Raw genomic sequence first — 16,963 nt, forward strand, 5'->3', positions numbered from 1 at the left:
CTGGCTCCCACAGCAGCTCTCCTCACGCCGAGTAGGCGAGAGAAACAGCCGCCCCACAGACACGCGCGTGGGCCACAAATCGGGCTTCCTTTCCGCCTTGGAGGCTTCGAGGCCGAGCCTGCCTAGTTCAAGGCCACAGAGGAAGTTCTTAGGCAGACTGTTTCCAGGACCCTCTCCTTGAGTGGCTGCACGGTAGAAGAACGGGGTTGGGGAAGGACATGTTGAAAGCCAGGCCCTTGCTGTTTAACCGGATCACATTCACACTTCGCTCCGGAGCCATCTTGGGAAACCCACAAATCCCAATACGGTGACCACACAAAAGGTGGCTTCACCCCCTCCCCTGCCTGCACCCCCGTATTTAAATCTCCCTACAACTTTTGTGAAAATGCATGTGCTGATGCTTCTGTGGTATTTGAGGTTGAAGAAGCAGTTTGTGAAGATGAGAATCAAATGTTTTAGCTGTTGAAAGTAAATTGTATAGAATCAGAATAGCAGAGTTGGAAGGGGCCTACAAGGCCATCGAGTCCAACCTCCCTGCTCAATGCAGGAATCCACCCTAAAGCATCCCTGACAGATGCTTGTATAGTGTTCATGTTTCCTTTTATGGGTGATTATGGATGTCATAGCCCTATAAACTGAAGGAAACAACGCTGCTTTGAACTGGCTAATAAATATGCTCTGGTGAAAGAATGTGAGAAATAATCTACACACACAACTATGTAATAATAATCGTTATCGCGTAATGCAGGCTGTATTTCATCTGCCAGCAATCAAAAAATTCAAAAATATTGCAACGCCATCCATAACAAAAGACACAGCAGAATGAAAAGAGTAAGGGAAAAAAATGGGCAGAAGAGGAAGTTAAACAATTAACTTCAACAAACCTATCATCAGTCAACAGACAATAAAAAAAACTTGTGTTTGTTTTTTTGCAAATACTCAGTTTTTTCTGAAAACATTCAGCTTCAGCTCATGATCCTTCCCTCCCCTTAACTATTTATAATGCATACAAGAAGATCCAAAAGTGTTCAATTGAACAACAGAGCAGCAATTTTTTTCTAACCTAAGTTCTGGTGACATAATACCACTGGAAACTAAATATCATGCAAATATGTTGGTTGATATTTGGAAGACATCTGAGGCAAGTGACTAGCATTGTTCAGTTATGCCAAAGGATAGTTCCAGCTAAATTAATATATGGAAAGGATTAAAAAACAAACAAACCACATACCCAATGTTCAAAACAAGCGACCAGACAAATCTGGTATAGTGGGTGAAGTGTTGGAGTACGACAGAGAGACCAAGGTTCAAATTCCCATGCAGCTTTGGATAGAAAATGTAAAAGTGGATTATACAACTGCTGGGAAGCCACAGTTAATACAGAATGCACATATTCCCAGTCTCTATAGATCAGGAGTGGCAACTTGTGGCCCTCTGGATGTTTTGGCTTACAACTCTCATCATTCCTCACCATTGGTGGGGGCCACAAGTTGCTCGCTCTTGTGGCTATTGATTTATGACAAAAATGTCACACGCTTTTAGGGAAGATTATGATGAAGATGTGAACTGAGTTGCAAAAAATTAGGAAATAGCTGAGTTTTGCAGCACTTTCACTGTGCAATTTGAGGAACAGTTGCCAGATTAAATCTATACCTTGAGCAACGCTGGCTGTTAAGATGGTTCTCTCTGGATCATGCATAGAAATCATGCAATATCACTTAACCAGCTCTTACCATATCACAGCTTTTTGAGAGTTTTTGTTTTGCAAACAGTCATAAGCCAACTAGAAGCATGGGGAGACCAAACTGACAGCGAATCTCCTTTGCCAGTGTACTTGGACCTTCGGTATGTGGAGAAAAAAGGAAATTGTGGAGAAATTACAATAACCTTTGCCTGTCGATATCCTTTACGTACAAGTTGGAAATCTCATCTCTAATGCTAATGTGCAAACTTTCAATCTGAGAAGGTTTGATCATAAACCAAATGTGATAGTTCATTCCATAGGTTTAAATCCAATGTTAGTCCTGCTTAGAGTAGACCCAGTGAAATTAATGGAATTTAGGTTAGTCCCATTAATTTCAATAGGTCTGCACTAAATAGGCCTAAGATTGGATTTAACAAATCCTCCATAGTAGAAAGGAAGAAGACTGACAACTTATTTCAAGGAAGAGTAGGAGAAAATAGCATGGCTCTGTAAGGTTCATAGTAAAACTAGGAATGTCCAGATTTTGTGAAATCCATCCTGTGTGTTTTGTGGATTGTGTGGTATGGTTTGTCCTGGCATCCATTTGTAGACAGATTTGCTTTTTAAAAATTTGTTATGAAGGGGGAAAGGCAAATAAGAGGACTCGGAACAATTTACATAATTTACATAACATTTAGTGTAGTGTCCCCCATTCCGTTCAACTCTTCCTTGTGAATATTTTCCAGTCTTAGCAGAAACTTGCGTATTTTCCTATGAATAAATTTCAGGGAGATAAAATGAAGTGGTTCTTCACACAGCACATAGTTAAACTATGGAATTCACTTTCACAAGATGTAGTGATGGCTATCACTTTGGATTGTTTAAAGGGATTGGACAAATTCATGGAAGATAAGGCTATCAATGGCTATATGCTGCCTCTAGTATCAGGCAGTATGGCTATGTATACCAGTTGCTGGGGAATTTGGGTGGGAAAATGCTGTTATACTCATGTCCTGCTTGTAGGTTTCTCGTGGGCAGTTAGTTGGCCACTGGGTGAACAAAATGCTGGACTAGATGGACCCTTGGTCTGATCCAGTATGGCTCTTCTTATGTTCACTTATGTAGGATCTACCTGGATGCTTCCAGACTGAGAGCTCCTATTGCTACTATTCAAAAGATGTGTTGTGACTCCATCTTTTCCTCCTTAATGCATTATGCATTAAAAGAGGGAAGAAGCAGTGGGGAACTCGTAAAGGTTACAAATGAAAGGGGGTGGGGAAAAGGTCACCTGGACCCCCTGTAAAATTCCGTGAATGAAGCAGGGAAATTGCATGATAAAAGCCTCATGTGAAAGCATGCTTAGTTGTGTGTATCTGCTACACTTCTGGCCTTATAGCCCAACATAGCCTTTACTAATCCAGTAAACCAGATCCCCTTGAATCTGCATTATTTTTACATGGAATGCCCTCCAAACCACCATCAACTTACAGATGACATGGCAGCTGAAAAAATCATGGATACAATGCTTTCTGCTGCCATCACACCACAAAAACATACATTTGAGACACAGTTCTTTATGATCCTCATGATTATTATGATTATTACAAGGGATTCCTCCAAAACCATGGTCACTTCTTTGTTCACAGATGAGTGCTGTGATTTGATTGTGGTTTTGTTTGCATCCTAATATAAAAACCATTTAAGATCCACGAGGATCCTGCTTTGTACCATGTTTTTGTGCCATAATGGCACTGATAAGTACTGAAACTATGGCTTTTACTGTGCAGTTTATATACAGTAATATTAGCTTTAATAACCTGGGGGAGGGGAGGAATCCTATGTAAAAATGATGGAAATTCAAGATGATCCATTTTAATTTCACTGGATTTGACCTTTACCCAGGAAAGCTATGTGTAAATGTGTGTGTTTTCTCTCTGTCCTCCTGTGTATGCATTGGGAGAGACGAGCAAACCAGGATGTTGGTGGTACCCAAGGCACTTTCACAAGGTTGGAGACATCTGCAACATATACAAAGTTTTATTTTATATGTACTTTAAAGGCATTAACTTGTGAAAGGATCTACAAACAAAATGATTTACTTGTATAAAACATGTTAGCTTCCTGTTATTTTAGGAAGCTAAATCTAACCATATATTATTTAACATGTTTGTCTATTTTAGTGTATGCGTGGAAATAGGACACACATTAAAATAATTACAGAAAAATAAACAAATATGTTTCTATTTTACTTGGAACATTTTTCAATGTTCATAGATTCCGCAACCACAAGAAGCAACGCCATGTACATCCTCATATATGGTATGGAAAGGTTGACAATTTAAGTGGCCATCACATTAGATTTTGTGTATTTTCTGCGATGGGTCCACATCTGAAATCAAACATATATCTACATCTTGCAGAAATGGACCATATCATCATTTGCAGTTTTCCCATCAATAATTTCAATTAATGCTCAACTAGTTTGATCGCAAGGAGACAGTTTTTCTGTCCAAACTTGTCTTTATTAAACTTATACATCAATCCTAAACAAAAGGATCCAGAAGAAAAAACAATTGATTATATGGAATTTCCTGCCAAATTTGTATGTCTGCATGCATGCACGGGGGAAGGGGAAACTTTGGGACTGCATTTAGGCTGCATTTCTCAGTTAATTCCACAGTAGATACCATCAAAAAATATTTACCTTAAAGTCTTCTAGTCTCTCTCTCCTTTGTTGTTCTTTGAGCGTCATCAGATGGGGGAGGGGAAATCGCGTTTCCTTACGTCACCTTCCCCCTGCTTCTGTCCCATAATACTTCCTCTTTCTTTACATTGGAAAGAGAGATGAAGTAAACAATGACCACGTTGACCCCTGCCTGAGCCCGGGATCCCCTGTGTGTCATCCAGACGCACAGGGGCGAGCCCAGGGTTCACCCCAGGCTAACCCGTGGTCTAGCAAAGGCCTTAGTCTCTGTGATTTACTCTGGTACAGCAAAAATAATTCAATCAAAAATATACTTTCCTATACATTCTAAATATATTGGAAAGTAAAGGATCACATAAAGAGCCTTTACCTCTGAGGAACACCTATGACTGAAATGTGTTAGATACTTTCCTACAAAAATAAATAGTGTGTTTTAGTGTCAGCTTGAAGTCTACCTCTTCCTTAACTCCTAAGTTTCTTTTTTGGGAGTGGGGGTTGTGCTCCCCTGTTTTGCATCACACACCCCTCTGTATATGGTTGAAATTCTGGGAAAATACAGGTCTCACCATAAGCAGCAGCACCATTAATGGATTGCCATTTTTATTCTGGCATGGCAAAGTCACTGGCACCCACTGGATAGTGCTGGGGATATTTTGAAGAATGATTGACTCTTCTTCCTATTTGCACCATTTTCTCATCAAATTCTCCCCTTAATTCTCCCCCACTCTCCTACTTTATAACAGTGGTGGTCAGACCTCAGGCTTGCAGGATCTACTTGATTTCTTACTAGAAACCCAAGATCCACCAACTGAAACCTGGTGCAAAAGATTCAGATTTAAATAAATAAATAAAATAAATCTATGCCTAAGGACTTGTTTGGAGTACCAGAACTGAAGAGACTTCACAGTCTTTCCACACACAAAAATCCGCTCCTGGTTACCTTATGCTCTCTTTGTTTCAGCAGTGTAGTTTAATTTTGTGGGGGACAGGGAGTCGTTTGGTGCTGTTATGGTTAAACAATTGAGAGACAGAAATCTTTTGGGAGCTGCTGCAAATCTTTGCCATGGTCACATTTAAAAGCGGATGAATGTAGCATTCATCTTAGTTTTACTCCTTTCCAAGGAAGTGAAATCGACATGATCCTAGCCATTTACAAGGCTTTGTGTCCATAAAATAGAATGGCTTGGATCCTAATAAAAATTAAGGAAGTTCAGGGAAGGAATTTTCCCATCTCCTCCACCTTTCTGCAGCAACTTCCACCCTGCCCTCCCGACCCACATGAATAATACAGGAATGGGACACATTCTCTGCTGGAAGAGAGGGAAATCACTCCAAATTATAGCTGGATCCTAAGATACATTCACAGAAGGAACGTCTATCCTTTCTTCTGCCCATGCCCCATCCTACATATTCCAGGTTCTCCACTCCTCTGGAGAAGCTTTGTAGTGTGGAGGAGAGGAGAGGGTTCTTTCCTTTGGTGATCTTAGGATCCAAGCCATTAAAGTGGCTTCATGTCACCATTCCCATCTGACCAAGGATCAAATAATCCCTTCATTTGGTCTATGAAAACATTTTATTTGTAACTCTTTCTCCAGTTTAAAAAACCTGGACATTGAAGAAATGTAAATACATAATCCAGTGCACTGTTGTGTCCACTTTAAGTCCCAGTGAAATACACAGGGCTTAAGTGCACCTCTGCCTATACTGGTTTTTGGCCAAAATTGGATATGAAAGTTACCGTCTTTCAAATGGTTAATGTTTCACTTTCCAGTTAAACATTTATTTTTGTTTTATTGTTTCAAAATCTTGATAAAATCTGCCAGGATTCTAGCTGCGATCATTGCCGTAGAGATTGGCAATGAACATATGTGCCCTTCTGCTAAAGTAGAATAAGACCAGGAAATAAGTTCTCAAAGTCGGTAGGAATGATTCTCTCAGACCCACAAAGCTTTGTCAGAGGATCACAGAGAAGTGTCTGCATCATGTGGAGGAGTGGTTGGGGCGTGGCGTGGCATAGTCTTCATGCCAAAGGAATTGGCTAATGATTCTGCAGCCAATAGCATGGCACATATGCAAATGCAAGAAAGATATAAAGGCAATGATGCAACGAAGTTAAGAAGAGGGCAAAGACCAAGGTTCAGAGTTGATCCCAAGGAAGCCAGATAGTTCAAAGAGCATGTGGTTGCTTTTGCTGAGGCTGGTTTGGAGTTACAGGATAGCCCCAGTGGTGCAACTTTAATTGTGAAGCACAGAACTAGCGTTTCTCTTCTCCGCTCAGCATTCCATGCTTCACAACATCTCTATATTCCTTATATTTTAGAAATAAACCCCCAAACCTGTTTGCCAGCCCATGTTTTTTTTTAAAGAAACACTCTGAGCAGGTGCAGTTTTGCATTTTAAACTTACTTAAATAATAGCTCTTTCATTACTTCAAGAATAAAATGGAGTTTGCTTCTTTCTCTCTGATGGTAAACACATTTACTTGCAAATAAGCAGCATTTTGTTGTAGAAAAGAATAAGTAAAAATAATAAAAAAATGAGCACCTGAGACCTTGTACATGTCAAGTCAGTTGCCACCAATTAAAACAGGTTTTTTTAAAACAAACACACACACACACACACACACACACACACACACACACACACACACGGTGGCCCTTGTTCCTTGGCATGGCCATGTCAGCCCAGGTGCTTGGATAGGGCTTGCTTTCCAGCTTCTCCCCTGTACTTCAGCCCCAAGGCCCAGGCCTAACTGCACCACTGGATAGACTGGGATGAGAAAGCCTTTTATTTTTCTGAAGTTCTGCTTAAATTAGCAATGGAATACCCCAAGAAAATATCAGCAGCATATGTATTGGGTTGTCCAATGTGCTCTCTACCCTACCTCTGTTGCCTTGTAGCTTAAACAATCCTCTCTGAGTCAGGAATTTAGCAACCCCCTTAGAGGCTGGCATGACCCACTGGGAGAGTTCACACATCATGCTAAGCCACCCTGAGAATAAGCCACCATCGGTTGGTTTTTCCCTTGCTAACCTAACAAACAACTAAGTATGATATGGCTTGTTTCCCTTCTCAGTCTCCATTCGTCTTCTTACTCACTCTCAACATGTATCTCAGGCACATTTGTGGCACAACTCCTCACTTCCTTGATCTCTATGTCAGCACCCTTTCTGGAATTAGTCTGCTGGGGCTGCCAGGCACTGAGGGAAATCCTCCTCCTCCACTTCTGGTCGCCAAATGGAATTAATTTTCGGAGCCCTTGTGAACATGAAAATGTGTGCGCAAAGTTGTTGTGCCCAAGTGCACAAAACTGCCTGCCCAATATTTAGCCCACTGTACCAATATACCTTTCTTGCCAATGTTCTTGTTAATTCCATCCTTTACTTCAAGGTTTGCCTTCCTAGCAAACACTTTTTTTTAAAGCTTCTTCATGTACTACCAATTACACCCACCCAAAAAGCTACTTCTCATGCAGTGGCCAGACGCTTTTGGCTCCCCCACCTTTGTGATTGATGCTTCTCTCCAATGTTAGCTGTCAGATATACATGTGGGTTACAGAGCAGTGACAGGATTGATAAAGCTATGCAGATTTCAAGGCAGAGCAGGGAGTGAGGAGGATCAGCAAATATATGCAAATTTCAAGGCAGAGCAGTCAGTGGAATAGGTAAATATATACAAATTTCATGGCAGAGCAGTAAATGGAGGGGGAAATTATGCAAATTTCATAGCCATGAACTTTTGAATGTGCGCATTCACACAAGACTACTTTTCTTTTTTAAAGATTGCAAATGCAGTTGGTACATTCTCTGGTGCCTTTTCTTCTCAATTTTTAGGAAGATGTAGTGGAGGGCACTGAGAAGGGATGAGGGAGGATGGCGGCAGCACTAGTGAGATCACAGGGAGCAGCAGGGTTTTTTGCCATTCTCGCTGGGTGGCTCTATAGCTGTTCCTGACATCCGGCGTCAGGCATCACAACAAGCCACCTTAAACAACCCAACAACAAGGCGTGGGTTCTCAGCGTGGCTTGTTCATGAAAAATAAGTCTCCTTTGTGTAACAGTAAATATGAACTTCGAAGTATGAAATACAGAACATAATTTAGATGAATGCACACACGGGTTTTTCGCAGACCATCCTGCCTCCAGGATGAGGCTATCAGTGGGTACAATTCTTGATGGCTATAGACACCTCCAGTATCAGAGACAATATTCTTCTCAAAACCAGTTGCTGGGGAATGTGAACAGAAGGGTGTTTTTGCCCTTACGTCTTGCTTGTGGGCTTCCCATTGGCATCTAGTTGGCCACTGCAGGAACGAAATGCTCGACTAGATAGGCCTTTGGTCTGATCCAGCAAGGATGTTCATATGCTCATTCCTATGTGTGAGATCATAATATATGATGATTTACACATGGTTCTCACCCTAATATTTACCTGTTAACTTAACACTCCTTAAAGTTAACAGGTAAAAGCATCAAAGAGGACAAATTAATTGGAGCTTTGGGATAGTTGATACGAAGAGAAATCCATCAGCTTAGAAAAATCTTTGTTCATTATTGTATAGAAAGGAAAGGAAGACATCTTGGTAGGAAACAAATAAAAATCCAAAATACCAGTAGCTTTGGACCAACCAAACTAGTGAGTAAGCTTTCATGTTCTGTATAGAAGCATCTTCATAAATAATGCCAATGTTTCAGCAGTTCAGTAGTTCTTATCAATTTTTAAATAGAGCACATCCCAGACACACACTTGCGTGCATGCAAAATTCTTGGGCTGCATAAGGAAAAGTAAGGATAGCAGAACAGGGTACATGACAGATACTTGCAAGAACTCAAAATACATGCTGGCCACTGCAAGCCAAGCCAGAGATTGGTTGTAGAGCTTGTGTGATTCTGCATTTAGTTATGTCGCTCTTAATATGAACCCACATTTTGTCTTAGACATGGGATTTTTTATACATAACATCTGCTTTATGGCTCAATATTTAAATACCTAGGAACATAGGAAGCTGCCTTATATGGAGTCAGGCCTTTGGTCCATCTAGCCCGGTATTGTCAACACTGACTGGCAGCGGCTCTCCAGGGTTTCAGCTAGGAGTTTTTCCAGCCCTATCTGGAGATTTCAGGGATTGAACCTGGGACCTTCTTCATGCAAAGCATGTGCTCTACCTCTAAGCCACACTCCCCCACTTTAGATAAAGGTGAGAGATATAGGAAACATGGCTGGCCTTCTCACGAGGTGGGTTGAATCCCTCACCTCAGGTGGGGGAGTGGTGAATTGCATCCCCACCTGCCAGCACCACCCCATACACCCACCAGGAACCCCACACACAGTACCACCATGCTCCAGGTGTCACTACAGTGGGTGCTCCAGAGAGCCCTGCTAACCACTGTCCTGCTGTGGCATTTGCCACAGTGGGAGAGCAGGACTGGGGTGGGGGTGGGATGTTCTCCAGAGCTGCCACCCATCCGGTGGCACTGCAGCAAGGCCTCTCCAGAACTGCCCTCTGATTCATGCTGAGAATTTCAGAGCCATAGGCCACGCAGGCTCTCTGTAGAATCGGGTCAACCATAGAAAGTGGCCAGCGCAAGTCTTCAGGGAGCCAGCCAGGCTGAATGCCTGGCTCTGAGGGAGTCTTTTCTCAGAGCCAGGTGGCTCTCCCACAATGCCTGGGTCTGTGGAAGGATTCCCTCAGAGCCAGGCATTTGGGCCTGGCCTTAGCTGACGTGGATCTTCATAGAGCCTGCTCTCTGGTCCACACTGAGAGGATTCTCAGAGTAAGCCAGAGGGCAGGTGGCAGCAAAGGCAATGGTGGGAGCTGAGAGATGGGAAAGTGTGTGTGTGTGTGTGCAGTGATGTGGCAGTGACAGCAGCAGGTGGCAGCGGCAATGGGGTGGCAGCAATGATGGTGAAATGCCAGCACATGTGTGATCTCCTTCCTCAGGTGGTGGGACAATTTGCACTGGAGCTGAAAGGAAAGTAGGCACATGAGACTAATCTGTTCAGTGCCAAACCTTCATAGATAAATCAGGCTAAAGGCATAAACAAACCAATGGTTAATAAGGAGCTAAACCAGCCTTCCTCCTAGATCATCTTCGGACTGCCTCCCATTGTTTTCTTTTTGTTCCATGTTTCCCATTTTCTTCTTCTTTTCCAAGTGTCATGGACAACAAAAATATCTTTAAAGTTTTCATTCTCTGAAACATGTAAGAACAAACTGTAGGGGCGGGGGGAAGAGATTGCCTCCCCAGACTGTGAGGCTGGAATTCAACCAATATCTGAATTGTAGGTAGAAAAATTAGCTTGGCAATTGCTTGTGTGATCTTTATGGATGGTAAAAGCCTTGCCCACTTTATCAATGGTGATGCCATCTCTTTGGAGTTCAATTCTTAGTGATGTTCAGCCAAGCTCTAAGTATGCAGCACTCACCAAGGAAGGGTGCTTGATGAAATATTAAACCCCTTACATGAGCATTTCACCTTGAGTGCTTCAGAGGAAAGATGCTGCATCAGCTACGTATGCTGTAATCTTACACACACTTACCTGGGAGTAAGTCCCATTGAACTTAATTGCAACTTACATGTAAGTAAACGTGCACTGGATTCTTTTGTGAATAATTCTTTATTAGCTAAAGACAGATATTACATAGCATATCATGGTCAGAAAAAATTAAATGCATCACCCCCAAAAGAGGAAGGCAATATCGCCTGCACTAGCCGTAAAATTCTGTAAATCATGCATGGTGTTGGCATGATAAAAGCCTCATCCGGAAGCACCCAAAGTCTCTGGGTAAACAAAGGGGTTGTACTGGGGTTCAGTAGGAGCATGTGCAGCACATAATGAAAGTGAGATTGTGGGGAACAAAGGGAAAATAACCTGAAGGTGTTCAACATAGAAATCTAGACTGAGCCAAAAGGTCATAATGTATTTTAAAAATGCAATGCGATGCGAGAAGCTGTGTTGAGTGAGGGAGCATTTGTTTGACTTGCCCATATTTATCTTCGGTGCTCACATACTGCCAAGTTTGGTAACAACCTTTTAAGCCATCTAGCATCCTCAAAACAGTCAAGTCCTGGGAAGGTTGAAGGCAGTTATTACCACCAAGGAAGTTTGGTATCTTTCCTATATGGGGAAGCTGATCTCCTTCCACTAGATGTTGATGCTGCTCTGTGGGGAATGAAAATGTGCATCTATAACATTTCATAGACCTCTCATGGAGACAGATGTTCAGCACCAATAACTGGTAATGCAAAACTGGGGAAGGAAAGAAATTGCCCAGAAGCAGAAGAGCAAAGCTGTGTACAGGTAATAAAATACCCTGGGAAGTAAAAGGTGAGCAATCTGAAGGGTGGAGCTTTTTCTGTACCAGCTAATGTATATCCCCCCCTTGATGGACCCTTTCAAAAGACTATTCAATCTCTGCTTTGTGTGTAAGATGCACACACAAAGGGCACAAACCATAGAGACCCAGATAGAGGTAATAGTGCATTAAGATAATTTAGCTAATAAGTCCTTGAGGGATCAATGCATGGAGTGTGTGAATAATAGCAGCAAATAAGAAGAAGTGCTTCTTAGCCTAAAACACATTATATGCTCCCTTGAAAGGATGGGGAAAGAACCTCTAAGGGGACTTTACATTTGTTTCAATGCATGTGAACCTGGCAGTGCATCGTGACAGTCCTGTGGGCGGGGGGACGACGGACGTACTTGACTCTTTCCTGGAGCACATCTCAGAGGAATCCTGTTCTTACCCCAGGGCACAGAGATATTCATCTGGATATACAGAGACTGGAAACTCCTAGGAAGACTTGCCTGGGTTTTTGGGAGTTCTTGCTACTGAGTTCTCAGGCTACCTAAAGCAAGGTTAAGCAGACTTCAGGCATGTGGGATCTTTTTAAAGTTTTATTCTATTGGAACCCTGAGGTCTACCAAGCAGTGCCAGACAGGGCTGGCCCAAGCATTAGGCAAAGTGAGGCAATTGCTTCAGGTGGCAAATGCTGGGAGGTGGCAGCAAGGTGTTGGGAGAAAGAATTGTGTTCCATGTGGCTTTCCCTACATCTCCTAAGCTAGTCTGCTGCTTTCAGGTGTGGCGGAGGATGCTGTCCCATCGTTGGTATTGAAGAAAGATGTTCAGTCTTGAAGAAAGGCTTTTGTACATGGAATGGGAGGGGCGCCATTTTATTCTTTGCCCCAGGCAGTAAAATATCTTGGGCTGCCCCTGGGGCCAGACACAAAATGATGGCTCATAGGGTGGAATCAATTATCGACTGTATCCCATGAGCCGTACACTTTATATACAAATCCAATCTATGCCTGAGTGGCCCTAGATCAGGGATTCTATTTTCAAAGTAGTCAGTAGAACGACACAAACCCCGGTCAAAGGCAACTAATTCATTACTTCTATTTTACAGATGTGGAACACTGGGGCTATGACGTAAGCGATGAGCACAAGGCCAGCCACGGCAGAATTTGGCTTTGTTTTTACTTGCAGTTTCACTTGCTGTCATCAAAGTATTGCAAGACAGGAACCCTTGAAGATGTACTGCCCGTCATCCAGAGATTTACTAGCAGATCCTGATCTACCTTCTGCTCATCTCTACTTTAAAGGGTTTGGCTATGCAGTCCCATCCACATGCATGTGGGAATAAGCCCCATTGGACAGAATGGGGCTTCTTTCTGAGAGAACAGTTACAAGATTGCATCTGCTCCTCACTTGGTATAAAGGGTGATTCTGACATTGCTTCTCTTGGGTATCCTTACTGGGGGGAAAGATATGATGCCCCTCAAGACACCAGACAGAGAATCAACATACTATCACTTGAGTATGCAATAAAGCAGGACTGGGGAACTGGTGGGACTCCAACTCCCATCTGCTCTAAACAGCCTGCTCAGTTCTCAGGGATAATGGGAATTGTTGTCCAACAACATCCTGACCACCACTGACTTCCCACCCCTGCAATAAAGCTTTGGGATCCACAGGTGCTGGTGGTAAACTTTGGTCCAAGGAGAATGATGGTTTGCCAAATAAGAAGCAGGGAGACCATAGGATGGCTATGTGTCCTCTTTTACAGAGGATAGTCCTCTGTTTAAAAGGCTGTCCAATCCAAGTCCTGTTGAAAAAGAAAGAACCCTAAGAAGGGTTCCCATCAAGAAGGTTCCCATCAAGTACCCCAAAAAGTTTCCTGTCAAGAAACTAAGAAGGGTTCCTATCAAGGACCCTAAGAAAGGTTCCCATCAAGCAACCTAAGAAGGATTCTCATCAAAAACCCTAGGAAGGATTCCCATCAAGATTTAGCATTTGGATAGCATACTGGGCAGACATGCCTGATCACAGTCTTCTGCACTATTGTGAAATGTACTACATGTACAAAATAATAATGTATTAAATCTACTAAATAATAATTTCTGAATTCGCATCTATAAATATCAATTAGCACATGCACATTTTATGCAAATAGGTGATCTAATTCATTCTTTTTTTTTTTTTGGCAATGCACATGGTTACTCTAGCCCTAACACTGCTTTCCTCAACTGTGTGCTTTCCAGCTGTTTTGGACATCGGTTATCATAAGCCCTAGCCTGCATGGCCAAAGATCAGGAATATTGGGAGTTGTTGTTCAAAACATCTGGAGCACCAGGTTGGGGAAGGCTGTTCTAAGGTAATGGGCCACATCCTCACTTGTGTTTTCACAAGGTATGATTGACAATGGTCTATGCTTAATGGATCAAGTAAAACTTTCTGCCTTTCACTGTTCTGAATTCAAATGGAATTTGGCTCCCACATCACTGTAAAATAACAAAATACTATGAGGCCTGCCACACTAGGGCCGTATCTATACCTTGTGTCAAATCATTAAGATCTCATCATCATAATGCTATATCCCTCTTGCACATTTATACCTGGTAGGACGTACAATGACATTTGTTGTGGTATTTTGGATAACGTGGAATAAAACAGGAAATAACACTATGAAAGCAGTATATGGGATGTATAATGTGCCCCAACAGTTATCAGTGCACTTCAATACCACTATAAAGCAGTAGTGTAGAACTAGCCTGGGTCATTTTCCTCATTCACTTTGATTATGACTACTGAGGACCTGCATCAGTGTACCATATTCTCTTCTTGTGGATTTGGCTGAATATTTTTGGCATATTTTAAGTTCTCCCTTTTTTTTGTTGAGCAATAAATAAATATTGTTTGATTGGCAAATGCAGGGCTGGGCAGGGGGGGGGCAGCAGGGCCAGTTAGCATGGGCCTACGATTTTGAGGGGGCCTACTCCGAGTCCCCCTGGTAGAGGCAAAGGGGGACTCTTTGGTAAAGATGTGTTACAAAGTAGCTCTCCTGTGAGTGAGCAGTACGGAATGGATTAGCAGTTTTGAACATTAACATTAACAAGGCAAAGTTGCTTGATTTTTCTGTGGTTGATGATGAATTTGCCCAAAGAAAAGCACATAAAGCATTTCTGAGTGTGAAGAAGTGATGTCTTATATGCATCCTGAATAAAAGTGCTTGCCATTCCCTTTTTTAAATAAATCGTTCTAGTTCATATGTATTTAGAACTGATTAAAACTACTTAATGAGCCTACATTTCCCATCTGGCCTGGGCCTATTACCAGCTTTGCCTGGCCCTGGACAGATGGGGGCCTAACTGAGCAATACCACTTCACCAAAGGACAGGTATATTTGCTTTCCATAGCTTGGACTATGGAAAGCAAAATATTTTTGCTAGATGGTTAAGCACCTAGTAGTAGACTGAAAGAATATGCCAGCTCTGGTAATCAATTGCTGGCTTTAGTCCACAATGTTTACAAGGCAAGTGGTGTCTCCATGATTTGTCTCTTGGGGGTAAAAACACCATTGGTTGAGCTCCTGCACAACTAGACCAGAATGGAAGCACATCACACTAGGCCAGGACACTAGGCCTGCACATCTGATTGCCATGCCAGTATTTATTTATTTATTACATTTTTATACCGCCCAATAGCCGAAGCTCTCTGGGCAGTTCACAGTAGTGTTAGAAGCATCAGGAAGAAGCCAGGGGGAAGAGAAATGGAAAGGAAAAAGGCGGGCTGCAACACTGGAGCAGTCCACAGTGCTGTAAATTCTGCAACATTTTGTTGCGGGTCCCCCTTGTATAATATGCTACAAATCCCAAAAGGACAACAACTTACAGTTATTGTTTTGACATCCTTTATTCCCAGTGGAAGCTGGCGGCTCCGACATTAGTGGGATGGTGCATCTGCTCCAGGTTTCAGTCAGAACTCTAAAGCTCTCTCTTTTTTCTTTTTTCTTTTACCATCCCTCCCCCCCCCCCCCACCTTTTAAGAACTGGTGCATGCAAGCAAAGACAATTAACAAACGCCCCCAGGATGCATGCCAAGTTAGGCACAGGTATCACATGATAGAGTAATCACTTCGGGGCCCTCCAGATACAACTTCCATCCATCCAAGCCAGCATGACCATCGGCCAGGGATTATGGGTACTGTAGTCCAAAACAGCTGGATGGCAACACATTGCCTCTCCCCTTTTTATACCAATTGGCTAAGTTTGTTTCACTGCTAAAAGTCCCCCCACCCCACCCAAACCAGAACATTTTCTTCCTTCTTGTGTAGCCACTTGAAAATAGCATATTGTTATGGGGTTTACGATCAGCTCTCTGTAAATAGAACGATCCCCTTGGGGCAATACCTGGCCTGAGTCTTAGACTTGCCAAAGGAATGTTAATAGCCTGGGATATTCTGGTGATGTCCCTCAATGGGAGCAAATTCCTAGAAGATTGTTTCTTGATGTGAGGCGATTCTGCAATGTTCTGAATAGGAGAAACTGACCAGAGAAGGGGGTAGGCGGCATACCTCTCCCTTACGCACTTCATTAAGGATGATGTAACCTGAGTCTCTGTGTGAAAAGAAGCAATAAAAACTGCTGTTTTGAATCAGAGAGCAAGACTAAGGTCTCATTTACACCAAGCAAGATATTGCACTCTGAAAGTTGTGTGAAAGCGGTATATAAAAGGCAGGAGCCACACTGCTTTCATACCACTATATCCTGCTTGGTGTAGGTCCTGCCTTTTATATACCACTTTCATAGGCCCTTTCTACACCATAGAGGGAGGGAGGGGGGATGATCTCATGATACTTTGATTGAGAGATCCTCCCCTAAGTGCACTTGCCCTCGTGACAAGTTAAATAAAGAAATCCTGACCCTGCTCCTCCCCAATCCTGATTCCTCCTGGCCTGGTTCCTTCCCTCTACTGATTCCCGCTACTTGTGGGGAAGAGGGAAGAAGCCGGGATGGGCAGCCACACATCCCACGGTCTCGGGACAATCCCAAGACTGCGGGAAGAATAGGATTTTCCCAAGGATTATTTATCCCTGTAAAAACCCGTTCTCATCCCTCCTTCCTCCCAGGAGTCCCTGTGTGTCATTTGGATGCACAGGGACTCAGCCGTGCCCAGCCCGGATTTTGGAGCTGGTGTAGAAACTGCCCTAGTGCTATATCCTGCTTGGTGCAGATGAGGCCTAAGACAGAGACAAGAGACCTGAATCCTACCTAAAGTGAAGTCACTATGCGGGA

This window comes from Elgaria multicarinata, chromosome 7 (assembly GCF_023053635.1).
Source record: "Elgaria multicarinata webbii isolate HBS135686 ecotype San Diego chromosome 7, rElgMul1.1.pri, whole genome shotgun sequence".
NCBI classification, from domain to species: Eukaryota; Metazoa; Chordata; class Lepidosauria; order Squamata; family Anguidae; genus Elgaria; species Elgaria multicarinata.